This window comes from Manis pentadactyla, chromosome 4 (genome assembly GCF_030020395.1).
Source record: "Manis pentadactyla isolate mManPen7 chromosome 4, mManPen7.hap1, whole genome shotgun sequence".
NCBI classification, from domain to species: Eukaryota; Metazoa; Chordata; class Mammalia; order Pholidota; family Manidae; genus Manis; species Manis pentadactyla.
Genome location: NC_080022.1, coordinates 54,004,431 through 54,018,229, shown reverse-complemented (window position 1 = coordinate 54,018,229; position 13,799 = coordinate 54,004,431).

Genomic DNA, 13,799 nt, shown 5'->3' with positions numbered 1-13,799 from the left:
GGGCCCTAGGAGCCCCAGCAGTGAATCCTGATTATGAGACCATGCAGCTCAGCCCCTCCTTGTTGCAGTCCTCTGCTAACGCTCAGGCCCCTGACTTCGCTCCTGGTTCTCCGTGACTCTCCCTGACGCTATTCCCATCATAATCCCTGTGATTTCTTTATCCGTGTGGATGATTCTTTTAGTGTCCTGGTCTCTTCATGCCTTCACTTCTCATGTCCTCTGTCCTCCTGGGTTGCTTTTGTGCATGGGTCACACTCTGAATATTGTCATTTTGACTTTTGACAGGATGAAGTTTGTTTTTATATTTACTTAGGGAGTTCCCACTTATTCCTAGTTTATACAGAACTACGTATAAAATATAGATTTTTAAATATGTCTCCAGTTTTTCTGATAAAGGGACTAAATCAATCATAAAGTAGTAGCCTGAAATAATACAGCTAATTACAAATTAAGTGAATTAATTCCATGCCTAAAAGAAACATTTTATTTTAGCTGTTTCTTAGTTGGAAGTTGGGGTCCTTGGATATTAAACAGGTAGTATCTGTTAATAGTAAATGAAAGGGTGGGGTTGGGACAGCCTTGTACTGAGTAGCCCAAAAAGAATCTATGCCTCTGGATAGAAGATGCTCCTCTAATTTTGGCCCTGGCTTGCTGCAGTCTGAGAACCTGGGATTGTGCTGCTCCCTGAATCTGCTAGGAGCCCTGGGCCACATTCACATTCCAGCCTTCTCGAATACTGACCTACTGACACAGCGTCTGCAACTGCATAGGACTCCAAATTTCTCATTGGTACCTGAATTCTTAACTGGGCTGAGAGGTCTTCTCTGAACCTCCATCTACTCACTTGAGTCCCCACAATCCACTTAGCCCTTTGCCAGAGTCCCAGCGCTGTCACTAGTTCTGAGTCCTGGGACAAGTAACCTATTCATTTCTGAATCTCCATTTTCTTTATCTTAGTTCAATGTATTTTATTATTTTAAAGTACTTAAGGCTTCTTGCTTCTCTTTCTCAGTGATCAGTGGCATAAATTAAGACAAAAAAAGAGTCTTTTTCTGTGTAACTTTCAAGAGGGATTGAAATTGCAACTTCTGCCACATTAAGAGAATGATGCCATAGTGAAATAACCAACCTAAAAATGAAAGAAAGAAAGAGAGAGAGAGAGGGAGGGAGGGAAGAAAGGAAGGAAAGGAAGGAAGGAAGGAAGGAAGGAAGGAAGGAAGGAAGGAAGGAAGGAAGGAAGGCAGGAAGGAAGGAAGGAAGGAAGGAAGGAAGGTAGGAAGGGAAAGAAGAAAGTAAAAGAGAGAAAAGGTGGGAGGAAGGGAGGAAGGAAGGGAGGGAGAGAGAAGAGGAGGGGAGAGAAGAGGCAAGGAAGAAAATATCCATTTTCTGAATCTCCTCAGGGCTGTCCTGAGGACAAAATGTAGTGTGATAGATGCCTACAGGTATGGATATAGACTAAGATCTAGATAGAGCTACACAGATACCTAAGAAACATTAGTTCTCTTCTCTTTTCTGCCTGCCTCTCCCTCATCTCAGCTTTGGGCGCCATGTCACTGCTTCGGGCATCCTTGAGTCTCCCTGAAAGCCTGAGTTTCCCTCCCTCACAGACACTCTTGTGTCTACCAGCCCCATGCAGGCCCCTCTCCCTACATCTTCCTCCCCAGCCTGGGCCACTGAGGTCCATGCTTGCACCATGGCTGAGCCAACACAGCTCCCAAAAGTTCTGTCTAGATAATCTTCCCTCCTTCCTGTTTTCTTTCCAACCCCCAGACCATACTCCCCACACATCCTTAGTACTCAAGAGTTCCGTCTGCAGGCCAGCAGCAATATCGTATGGGAACCTTCTAGAAATACAGAATGTGATGCTGCACCCCAGACCTACTGAATTAGTTACCACATTTTAATATGATCCCCAGGTGATTCCACTTATCTTCTTTGGGCACCGTTATTTGCTCTTTCTTCTGTGCTTCCATCTACCCACCGCTCACTTACCTATCCATGCATCCATGCCTCCATCCATCCTTCAATCTGCAAACACTTAGTAAAGGCTTTTCATGGCAAGACACTCACTTTATTGATGAAGATAAAAAAGATAAACCCTACACAGTCCTTTTCCTCAGAAAGCTCACAATCTTGTGGAAAAGGCAACTCATTTATAAACAATTATAAAATATTTATGAGTGCTATTTATTCAGTAGTCACAAATGTTTACTTTTTGCTAGGAAAAGGGTTTGGATGGGAGGCTAGGGAGCATAAAGGAGGCACATCCCACTCAGCCAACAAGATCACAAAGAAACTAGAGACATTGACTGCTAAACTATGATAATCCTTTAAGTCTCAGCCTAGCACATTCCTCCTCCAGGAAGCCTCCTTTGATGTCCCTCTACTGGGTTAAGGTTTTCTGCTCTATGCTCTATTCCACAGGCATCAGCCTACCAAAATATCAAGGAGACTCATTCCTGACCTTGGGAACAGTATGTATAAGAGTCTACAGGCTAAAAATATCATGGAGCATGTGGTATATATATTAATATACCCACTGCATTGCAGTGATTTCTTTACATGTCTGTCTCCCATACTCATATGTGAGTTCCTAAGGGCAGGGGCTATGACTTGTTCATCTCTGTATTTCAGGAACCTATAGTGCCTAGCATGTAGTAGGTGTTCAATAAGTACACAAATGGGACAACTACTAGAAGATAGGTTTGGGAGGGATTTCTTTTGGGTTACTTCATTGTCCATTAAACATCTACTCCCTTGTGGGATAAGACCACTCAGGGAAAACAGGGTGGTTTTTTTAAATTAAGGTATCATTGATTCACAATCTTATGCTCAGGTTTCACATGAGCAACAATTTGGTTACTACATTCCCCCCTATTATCAAGTCCCCAGGACATGCCCCATTGCAGTCACTGTCCATCAGCATAGTAAGATGCTATAGAGTCACTACTTGTCTTCTCTGTGCTGTACTGCCTTCCCAGTGCACACCCCCACATTATGTGTGCTAATCATAATGCCCCTTAATCCCCTTATCCCACCCTTCCCCCCAACCCTACCCAACCCCTTTCCCTTTGGTAACTGCTAGTCCATTCTTGGCTTCTGTAAGTCTGCTCCTGTTTTGTTAAACAGGGTGTTTTTTATATTTAAAGGGAAAATGACAGATTATGACAGGCATACTTGTCCTCTGTGGGCTAAAATTATCATTAACATTTTTTATCTTATTCATTGGTACCAGTCAAACTGATGGGAAGGAGAAGATTCAGAAATGGCTGAAGAGTAAAGCATGAACAAACATTTTCAGTTTTGTTGCCTCTCCAGTTTTAGGTCCAAGAGCACATATGTCCTTCCCTAGAGACACATGTATGAGACTTAGTTACAGTTCCTGTGTTATAGTGCTTCTGCATGCAGCACTGAGGCAGGTGCCTCTTCTACTCACTGCTGAGAAGGGAGCCTGAGGTCAGCTAGCTTGTTCTGGGTACATGAACTGAAGTTGAGAAAGCCTTAACTCCCATTTCTTTTTAAAAATTCTGTTGAAACACATAGTCTACAGGCACACACCTGATCATCTACATTTGCTCTCTTACAACACTAAACTCTGTTTTCTACCTTTATCTCGTATCTACCTACCACTTCAGCATTTTATTAAAAATAATAATAATAAAGAGAGAAATGTGGTATCCACATATAAATCAAGTTTAAAAATCAAATGAATATTCATATTTGAACTGACTGTTTATAGTTCATAATGCATGAACAAAACCGAAAGCTTCTGTGATGACTGCCCTTGTACTGTTCACCATGTAACTTATTCACTATGTAAGAATTTGTACTCCATGTAAGAACTTGTTCGTTATGCATCAGAAGATTGGAGACTGACGAAAATTAGGCTTGGGGTGGATTAATGATTGTGCATTGAGTATTGACTCCCCTATACAGAATTTTATTGTTGTTAACAACTATTTGATCAATAAATATGAGAGATGCACTCACACACACACACACACACACACACAAAATATATATATATATATATATATATATAAACACACTTCCAATTGTAAAATAAATAAGTCACCGGGATGTAATGTATAGCATAAGGAATATAGTCAAAACATGGTAACAACTTGGTATGGTGATAGCTGGTACCTAGAATTATCATGTATATAAATGTTGAATCACTGTGTTGTACACCTGAAACTAATGTAATACTGTGTGTCAACTACCCTTCAATAAAAAATAAAAAATAAAAAATAAAAAATAAAAAATAAATTCTGTTGAGACTGTGGACTTCAGAATCAAACAGACATTAAAAGCCTTCTAGTCGACCAGTTTCCAGCTTGTGTCCCTTGGCTCTATTAGAGTTATTGCAAGAGGCCTGTGACTTTATACAGGCACCCCACACTGGGGGCAGACTGAATTACAGTTACTCCTTGTGCAAACAGGTACTATTTTTCAAATCATACCATTTTTTATGCATATAGTACATAAACAGATCTATGGTATATAACAAATGTAAAATATACCTGTGGTATTGATATTTCATTGGAGGGGGGTAATTATGAAAAGTGCTCATTCCTGGGCAGTAATGAAAAAAATTAAGAAAGATCAGTCTAGCCTTATGTTCCTCAAGAGAAAAGACTCACAGCACAAAGGGTCCAAGGAAATCATTTTGTCTTTTCTTTGCTGCTCATTTTCTTTGGGAGTGAAGTGAAGGAGATCTGCCTGGGACCTCTGAGGCCCTTTTCAGGTCTGACAGTCAATGCCCCCAAGAATCTGGTGCCCGCCAAGATGACACCTAAGTGCTCACCCAGAGCCTCTGCCCCTTTCATAAGTGAATTTCATTCCCACCTGCTGGCCTTTATTTACTCATATTATTCCCCTCCCACCCAGTCCCAGAACTTCTGTCTTCTCCCCTGTTTGAGGCTCCACCTCCTTCCCATGAAACTTCTCTTCATAACATCCCTGCCCCCAAGCCAGGAAGTGCTGGCTAGGGTGTGAGTGAGTTTGAGTGATGAATGGTTCCTCAGAGCCCTCGGAGATGAGATTTCCAGCTGGCCCCCAGCACAGAGCTTGACGAGAAATAAACTCCTAGTAAGCATTTGCTGAGTGAAGGATGAATGGATGAATGGCTGAATGGATGGATGATATTTCTGTATCTCTCTCCTTTTTCCTCCCCACTTCCTTTCATAATGATCAAAGCAGAAAAAAAAAAAAACGCTCACTGGACAAGGAGGGTCCGCCTAGTTTGGGTTTCTGCAGAAGCACATCATGAGACAAGGATTGGAATGTGGGTTGTCTATTTGGGAGTGACCCTGGGGAACACTGGTAGAGGAGTGGAGAAGTGAGATAGGGAAAGAACAGAGAGAAATAAAAGTTGTGACATTAATTCAGTCACATTATGGACAACCAGAGTTTAATTGAAATGGAGAATTCCGGGAGCTAGTGTAGTTACTCAACAAGAGAGGACGAAGCTGGGGTACTTACCCACCAAATCCCCCTGGACAGTGGCTGAGAGCTGTTCCCCAGGGGCATTAACACCTGGTAGCTCCAGCCTTGCAGCAGGTGAAGGCATGGTGGTCATCAGCATCTAGAGAATGTCCTCTGGCAAAAAGACCTGGGCACTGGCAGTTGATAATCAGGCCAGATACCACAGAAGCTGTTAAGGCCAAAGGGTATGGGAGAGCCCCTACAGCATCTGCTATAGGGATACAAGTGAGGACTGAGGGGGAAAAGACTGCCTGATCCCTTTCCTTTCCTCCTTCCCCATGTCGTAATACAATCCATCCCAAACAGATAAAAGGACCATCTTGTGTTTGTAAAACACCTTGCCTTCTTAAAGATGTCTTTCCCTTTTCTGTCACATCAACGCTAAGGGGAAACCTCTGCGAGGTTGCACAAGTCCATCCCTGGATAGGGTTCCCAGAGTTATGAAATGTCCCGCCTGAGGGGCAGGAGGGCAGGAGCGCTGGTGGCTGCGTGTTACTACTTGCCTCCCTTTGACAGATGAAGAGACCTTAAATGCCCTTCCATTAGGGACAGAATGAATGAGAAGATAAGCACTTCCTCAGGGGCCAGAACTCTTCTCACTGCTCCAGAGGTGTTGTGTTTAGGATGTTGTGGTCCTGTTATGGGGGGCTCTACTTCTCTGGCTCCCTCCTGTCTGGCGGAACTCAAAACCCAAGCCACCTGTCCCAGGCTGCCCTGTGTGTGGGCAAGGAAACAGTCAAGCTTGGCGAAGGGCCCTCTGACACTCCGACCCTCTCAGAACTGGGGAGAAAAGGCTGCTGAGTTTTAGACTTGATTCTGCCACTAACTTCCTGCAAGGCTGTAGCCAAGTCATTTGGCCTCTTGACCCTCATTTGCCTGTGTATGAAATGGTCAAGTCTCCTGCAGACACTGAAAAATAAGAAAGTGTTTTGTCAGACTGAAATGTGCTATAAAGTTGTAAGATATTATCACTGTTGTCGGTAATAATGTCTTCATTCACTGAACTCTGAACTTGTGTCAGAACCACACCACACCACGTGCACTATCCTCCATCATTACATTTCAGACAACTTGCTGGTCCCTGCAGCATTTCTCCATGCCTAGGCACGGAGGGTTCATCTGCCTCTGCTCGTGTTTACTCCTCGTTACCTCCTTCCTACCCATCTTCCAGAACTCTGCTCAGAGACACTCCTTCCAGGCTTTCATTCCCCACCACCACCCTCTGCACCCTAAGCAGAATGTCCCACCTCTGTGTGCCTAGGGCTCCCTGTACTCCCCTCTGTTATTTGCTGCCCTCTGTCCCTTCTGCCAAAATGGAAACTCCTGCAAAGCAGGGAGACTCTATTAGTCGCCGTAATGAAATACCACACACTGGATGGCTTAAGGAGCAGAAATCAATTGTCTCACAATTCTGGTGTCCACAGGGCTGGTTTCTTCTGTGGCTTCTCTCCCCTTGGCTTGCAGTTTGCTACTTCCTTGTTGTGCCTTTACATGGTTTTCCCTCTATCTATTGTGTCTCTGTCCTAATCTCTTTTTTAGAAGGACACCAGTCATATTGGATTAGAATGTACTCTAAGGACTCCACTTTAACGTAATAACCTCTTGGAAGAATCTCTCTTTAAATACCTTTACATTCTGAGGTACATGGATTTAGGGTTTCAGCATATGAATTCTGGGGGACACAGTCCAACCCAAAACAGGGATCCTGTTTTTATGTCCCTGTGCACGACTCTGTGCTGACACACAGAAAGTGTGCAGGAAGTGCTTGTCCAGTCAATGAATGAAGAAATGAACAGCTATGAGTTCCGTATGTTTTCTCAGTCAGAACAGAAGCAACTTGAGTACACTGAAAGAACACTAGACTTGGAATTGGGGGATGTGGATCATTCTTCTTTGCTTCATGTTAGTGTAAGAGGAGATCCTTTCAGCAGCAGCATCAAAATATGCCCCTTCACCTGGATCTAACATTCTGTTCCTCTCCTAAAGCCACCAGAGACCTGGAGTGCTTATTTTTCACAATATCTAGAGCACTTGCCAAATCCTAGGCTCCTACAGTTTCAACCTGAGAAAAATGCTATTTGTTGCTCAGAAATGTGTTGTTGGCCTCCTTTTGCCTGCTGCATTCTCTTCCAGTGAGAAACCGTGTTTCCCTGCAGGGTGAGTGGTTCTGTAGCCACTTAGTGATCACTGGAGAATCTATTGTTTTTACTATTGTAGTTTGATTAGTCATTAGTGTTTATTTAGCCTAAATATTTCAAACGTGACACATGAATTACAGCATTTTGGAATTAGAAGGAGGCTTAGAAATCATAGACTTTGGAGTTTTAGACTTGCATTGGAACACTGCCTCCTTGGGCAAGCTATGGTTTTCTCATCTGTCAAACAAAGATAGTAATATTTCACAGACTAATTCTGAGTATTAAACAGGATCACAAGTATATATAGTCTTGGACATTAGAGGACTGAATAATTGTTAGTCTTCTTCCCCTATTTTATAGATGAGCCAATCAAGGCCCAGGGGAGTAGAAAGCCTAAGTCACATTAAATTACCATTCTTTAAAACAAGACCGAGTTTGAGCCTTGATGTCTTCTTAAAAAAATTTTTTTTATTGTGGTAAGAACATTTAACATGAGATCTATGTGTACAACATATTATTGTTGACTATAGCACAATGTTTTACAGCAGATTGCTAGAATTTATTCACCTTGCTTAACTAAAACTTTATGTCCATTGATTAGCAATTCCCTTTCCCTCTGTCCCCAGCACCTGGCAACCACTATTCCACTCTTTGATTCTATGAATCTGACTATTTTAGACATCTCCATATAATTGGAGTCAGGCAGTATTTGTCTTTCTGTAAATGACTTATTTCACTTAGCCTGAGATCATCTTGCCTCATCCATGTTGTCACATATTGCAGCATTTCCTTTTTTAAAGGCTGAATAGTAAGTATTCCGTTGTATGTGTCCCTGATGTCTTGATTTCAAATCCCAAACTACTTCTTTCAACCTCCATGCTGGATTTCTAATTTTTCCTACACAATGAGCAGGTATCTCAGTTGACAAGTCACAGAGCAAAGAACACAAACATCTGAAAAAGAAATGTACCATCTTTGTGTAAGAGGCTGGTGTCCAGCACTCAAGGATCTCATGAGCAAGCAGAGACAGCTTCCCCAGGAATGTTCTGCCACCCAAGTTAGTCTAGTAGTGATGAAAGTTTAAAATTCAGGCCTATGAGTAAAATCATGCAAAATGTGTTTCCCATCATAAATTCACTTCTGCACCCCTGCCCTCACCAATGCCCTCTAAAATTTCTTTAGACAGAGAATTAGAGCTCCCACTGCAGGTCAGCAGCCTCCTCATTCGATTCCCAGCCCGTTTCCAATTCGTCCTCATGGACAACATAAGAAATCTCTTTCTAGAGCATAGATCTGATCTTGTCATCTCTGCTCACAAACTAAATGGCTCCCGACTTCTACAGGGAGAAGTACAGACTTTTATTTTTGCTCAAATGTACATCGTGGTGGTTCAGTAGTCCCCCTTCCTCTCTTCCCTCGCCCTTGGTAACCACTAGTCACTTTTCAGTGTCTATGAGTCTAATGCTGTTTTGTCCCTTCTGTTTTGCTTTATTTTGACATGAAATACAGACCTTTTAACACAGGAAAAACTGGAGTATATCTTAAAATGCATGCACACATCTGGCCATATCATATGTATGTTAGTTTGTGAGGGCTACCATAACAAAATACCACATACTGGGTGGTTTAAAGAACAGAAATTTATGTTTTCAGAATTCTGGAGGCTGGAAGTCTGAGACCAAGGCATCAGGAGGGTTGGTTTCTCCCAACGCGCCTCTCCTTGGCTTGCAGATGGCTGCCTTCCTGCTGTGTCCTTGCATGGCCCTTCCTCTGTGCGTGCATGTCTCTGATGTCTCCGTGTGTACCCAAATTTCCTCTCATACAGACACAAGAAGGACCCACTCTGATGGCCTATTTTTAAAAAAATCACACCTTTAAAAGCCCTACCTCCCATTATGCTCACATGCTGAGATAACAGGGGCAGGCGTTCAATATATGAAGCGTAGGGGAACACAATTTAGCCCATAACAATATGCATGCATCAGATATGTTCTAAAACTACAAGTTCTAAAGAAAGTTTGTTAAAGAGGTTTTATAAATTAAATTATTTGGTTAATTTTTATATCTCAGATGTAAATTCTCTTTGACGGGAAAACTAAGAATTTGGTATTACTACATGGATAACTGGCTTGAAGTGGACTTGGAGTACCACCACAGTGGAACATTCAGAATTATTGATGCTGTTAGGTCTCAATAGGAGACCTCAACAAGATTGTGGTTTGTTCTCAGCAAGATTGTGACTTACCATTTGACCCAGGAATTCCACTTCTAGGAATTTACCCTAAGAATGCAGCAGCCCAGTTTGAAAAAGACAGATGCACCCCTATGTTTATCACAGCACTATTTACAATAGCCAAGAAATAGAAGCAACCTAAGTGTCCATCAGTAGATGAATGGATAAAGAAGATGTGGTACATATACACAATGGAATACTGTTCAGCCATAAGAAGAAAACAAATCCTACCATTTGCAACAACATGGATGGAGCTAGAGGGTATTATGCTCAGTCAAATAAGCCAGGCGGAGAAAGACAAATAGCAAATGATTTCACTCATATGTGGAGTATAAGAACAAAAAAAAACTGAAGGAGCAAAACAGCAGCAGAATCACAGAACCCAAGAATGGACTAACAGTTACCAAAGGGAAAGGGATTGGGGAGGATGGGTGGGAAGGGAGGGATTGGGGGAGAAGGGGGCATTATGATTAGCATGTATAATGAGGAGGGCACGGGGAGGGCTGTGCAACACAGAGAAGACAAGTAGTGATTCTACAGCATCTTACTACGCTGATGGACAGTGCCTGCAATGGGGTATGTGGGAGGAACTTGGTAATTGGGGGAGTCTAGTAAACATAATGCTCCTCATGTAATTGTAGATTAATGATACCAAAAAAAAAAAGATTGTGACTTACAATTGCATCTTATTTAACTTTGTATCCCCAGCTCAATGTCTAACAAGCATTCAGTCATTGCTTTTTTTTTTAATGCAATGAGATCACCCAAAGCCCTGACCCTTCCACACCTGTTTCCCGTTTCCTTGAGCATCATTCTTTTCCCCAAACAGATCTCTCCTCTTTTGTCGTGTTGTCTCATTCTTGACTGCCCCATCTCCCTGAAAGCCAACATCATCATCAACAGTGTGTTGCAGATAAACTCTCCCTCCTTTATTCTCTCATTGCACAGTGTATGCCTTACTACTTAGTAGATACCAGAATGTATTGTAAAGGTCAATTCTCCTGTCTGCCTGACTAGATTTTATACTTCTTGAGGGCAAGAAAAATGTTCCATCACACAGTAGGCACTTACTAAACGGTACCTAGATGATTCTGTCTGTAATTCTGTCTGTGGTGGTCATACACATGGATGGACCCAAAGAGTGAGTCTGCCTTAATCCCATGTTTTTCCCAGATCCAGAAACATCCATAAGCCCAGCCTGACTCCAAACCAAATTGAGGAAAGAGGCCCTTCTGTGATGAGGCTCCAGGCCACTCAGGTCTACCCTCAAAGAGTCCAAGACAAAACACAGCTTTGGAAGTCAACTATTCCACCTTCCTCAGCCCACTCTCCTTCCTCTAAGCCACTCTGCCATCTGACCCAAGTGCTAGGAACTTCTCAGGCCAGGTCTCATGCTGCACTAAAGAATGAACATGAATGATCTGTCTTTGAGAAATGCATACTACATTTGATAAATGGGGGGAGAAGGGGGATGTTTTGTTATGCACATGACTGGAAAACACAAAATTTGCTAATAATTGTCTCTCAGAGGGAGTATTATGAATGATTTTTACTTAATTCTACAGAATAGGTTGCATTGCCTAAATTTTCTACAAAGAGTATGTTTGACTCTAGAAGTGAAAATAAAATTAAGTTACACATTATGAATAGAATAAAGCCCTATCATAGTTTCCTAGGTGGGATCCATAAAATGCAAAATTGCATAAAATGTAGGGCTTTGGTATTGTGAGGTTACTGAAATGACCAGGGCAAACCACAGCAGCTAGCCAGACGGTATTTGGGGATCAGTTGCTGCTTTCCAAATCTGCCTTGTCCTGGCTGTGGTTTGGCACTTCCTACAGCAGCAGTTCACCAGTTGGCTGACCTGCACATTATCAGCCCAACTCTAGGGACACAAGGCACCCTTTGCAAAATGTAGCTAGCTGCCTGCCTTCCTATGCATACCTCCTCAGAGGAAAAATGGGGAGATATTTTGGGAAGGGGCAGCAGGATCAGTCACCTCATATCTGAATTTGTGTTACCTTGGAAGTTATAGTCAACACATAGATTTCCCTTCAACACTCAGATCTTCCTTCAAGAAGGAAGTTGCTGCTTGGCTGAAAGGACTGCAGGTAGCTGACAGGTTCTATTTGTTAGCACCTTCAGGATCTGCCTCAGTTTTTGAGCTGGGACCATGGTCTTTCAGCAGCCTCCAAACAACACCTAAGCATGGTGGGCATATGAGGGCCTGGCTGTTTTTGCCCAGTGTGGGACTCTTGTAATTGGCAATCTTTGTTCCAGAGTTTATGGATGGGTGGCCCAAAACCTTCTCAGATCTACATCATGGCCTGAGGCTCTTCCTGCATAATTCTTCTTCTTCTTCTTCTTAATCTTCTACAGGCATTATCCTCAACAGATCTCTTGAATTCCAGCTTAGTGGACCCTACTGACAGTTTGAAACATGCACACACACACACACACACACACACACACACAGAGGTAAAGAACCAGTGAGTATGACTAAGCCATATTAGCCAAATGCTAAGTACCTACTCTGTGCAGGAACATTGTTCCTACCCTCAACAAAGCCCTGACTAATAGAGCAGACAGAGAGGAAAATAAGCCAGCAAAACACAGTGATATCTTTGTGTATACATGCATGCTTCTAAATGTTTAAGTAAATAGAAACATCTAATGGGTTCCCAATGTTCTCACCTGTTGTTTTCTTCAGTTGAGTGAACATTCCTTCTGAAATCTTTATTATTTTGCTTTGCAAAGGTCTTTTTTGCTACTGACATGACAGTTAAACTCGAATACACATCCCAACTGGGGGATTTTAATAAATTCTAAGTTGAGGATTTGAATTAATGAGCTCCTGAATGAGAGTTGATTATATTGTCCTTAGTATTCCAGTTGCTGGTGTTTTATTGGTTTGGGCCCTGAAATGATTGATAATCATCAGATCTAATTAGAACAGTAATGACTGAAGTCCAGAAATAATCAGACTTAAGCCATAGTCACATTTAAAGCCGATTATAATAATAAGCCTCTAACCATACATTGAAGCATGAGCTCGCTAATTGTACCTGCAACCTCAGAAACCACAGCAAGTGACTGCTGACAGGAGAACCAAGAACGTGAGAGAGGAGCTCCTGTTCTGTAGCATCACAGCTGGGTTTTCTGTGTTCTAAGAAACTCTTAAAGGATTCGTTGCCACCCTCAGGGAGTTCACAGCAAGGTAGTAGTTGAGACACATCACTTTTCTGAATCACTCATAAAAGGGCCTGAATTGTATCATTGACACAGAAGTATCCAAATATGATCAGCTTTTGGACACCATCATGCGTGTGTGTGTGTGTGTGTGTGTGTATTTTTTAAAATCTTGGTCCTTATTTTTAGGGCTGTGTTGAAGTCCAGCACCTCCTCAAGATTTCTGGGTGTTTTTCCTCAGTGGGTGGCTGGAAGCCTCCTTCTGTGGCTTCTCAGCCTCCCTGCCACCAACTTGGTTCCTCTTTGACTACCCTGTACACCATCAAGTCTCCTGAGACTGCTCCCCTCTCATCCCCTCTGCACTCTGCATGTCCTTACTCTTTCCCCTTCATTCTCTATAGTAGTACCACCACCAGGCTGTTGTAAGTTATGTTTATTGACTATATAGAATAACAGGGCAGCACAAATAGGAGTCAACTGAAGAACTTCTCCAAATCAATGATTAAAAAAAGAAAAACAATTTTTAAAAATGGAGAAAAGTCTTGATTTCAAAACAGACATTTCACAAAAGATATGTAAATCACTAGTAAGCACATGAAATGGTATTCATCAGTGTTTGTGTAAATATCATGTAAATTTGTGTGAATACCTCATTCTTCATCAGGGAAATGAAAATTAAAACCATGAGATACCGTGTTTCTCCAACCAGAATGGCTAAGCATTAAAGGAATGGCAAAATACCAAGTGTTAGC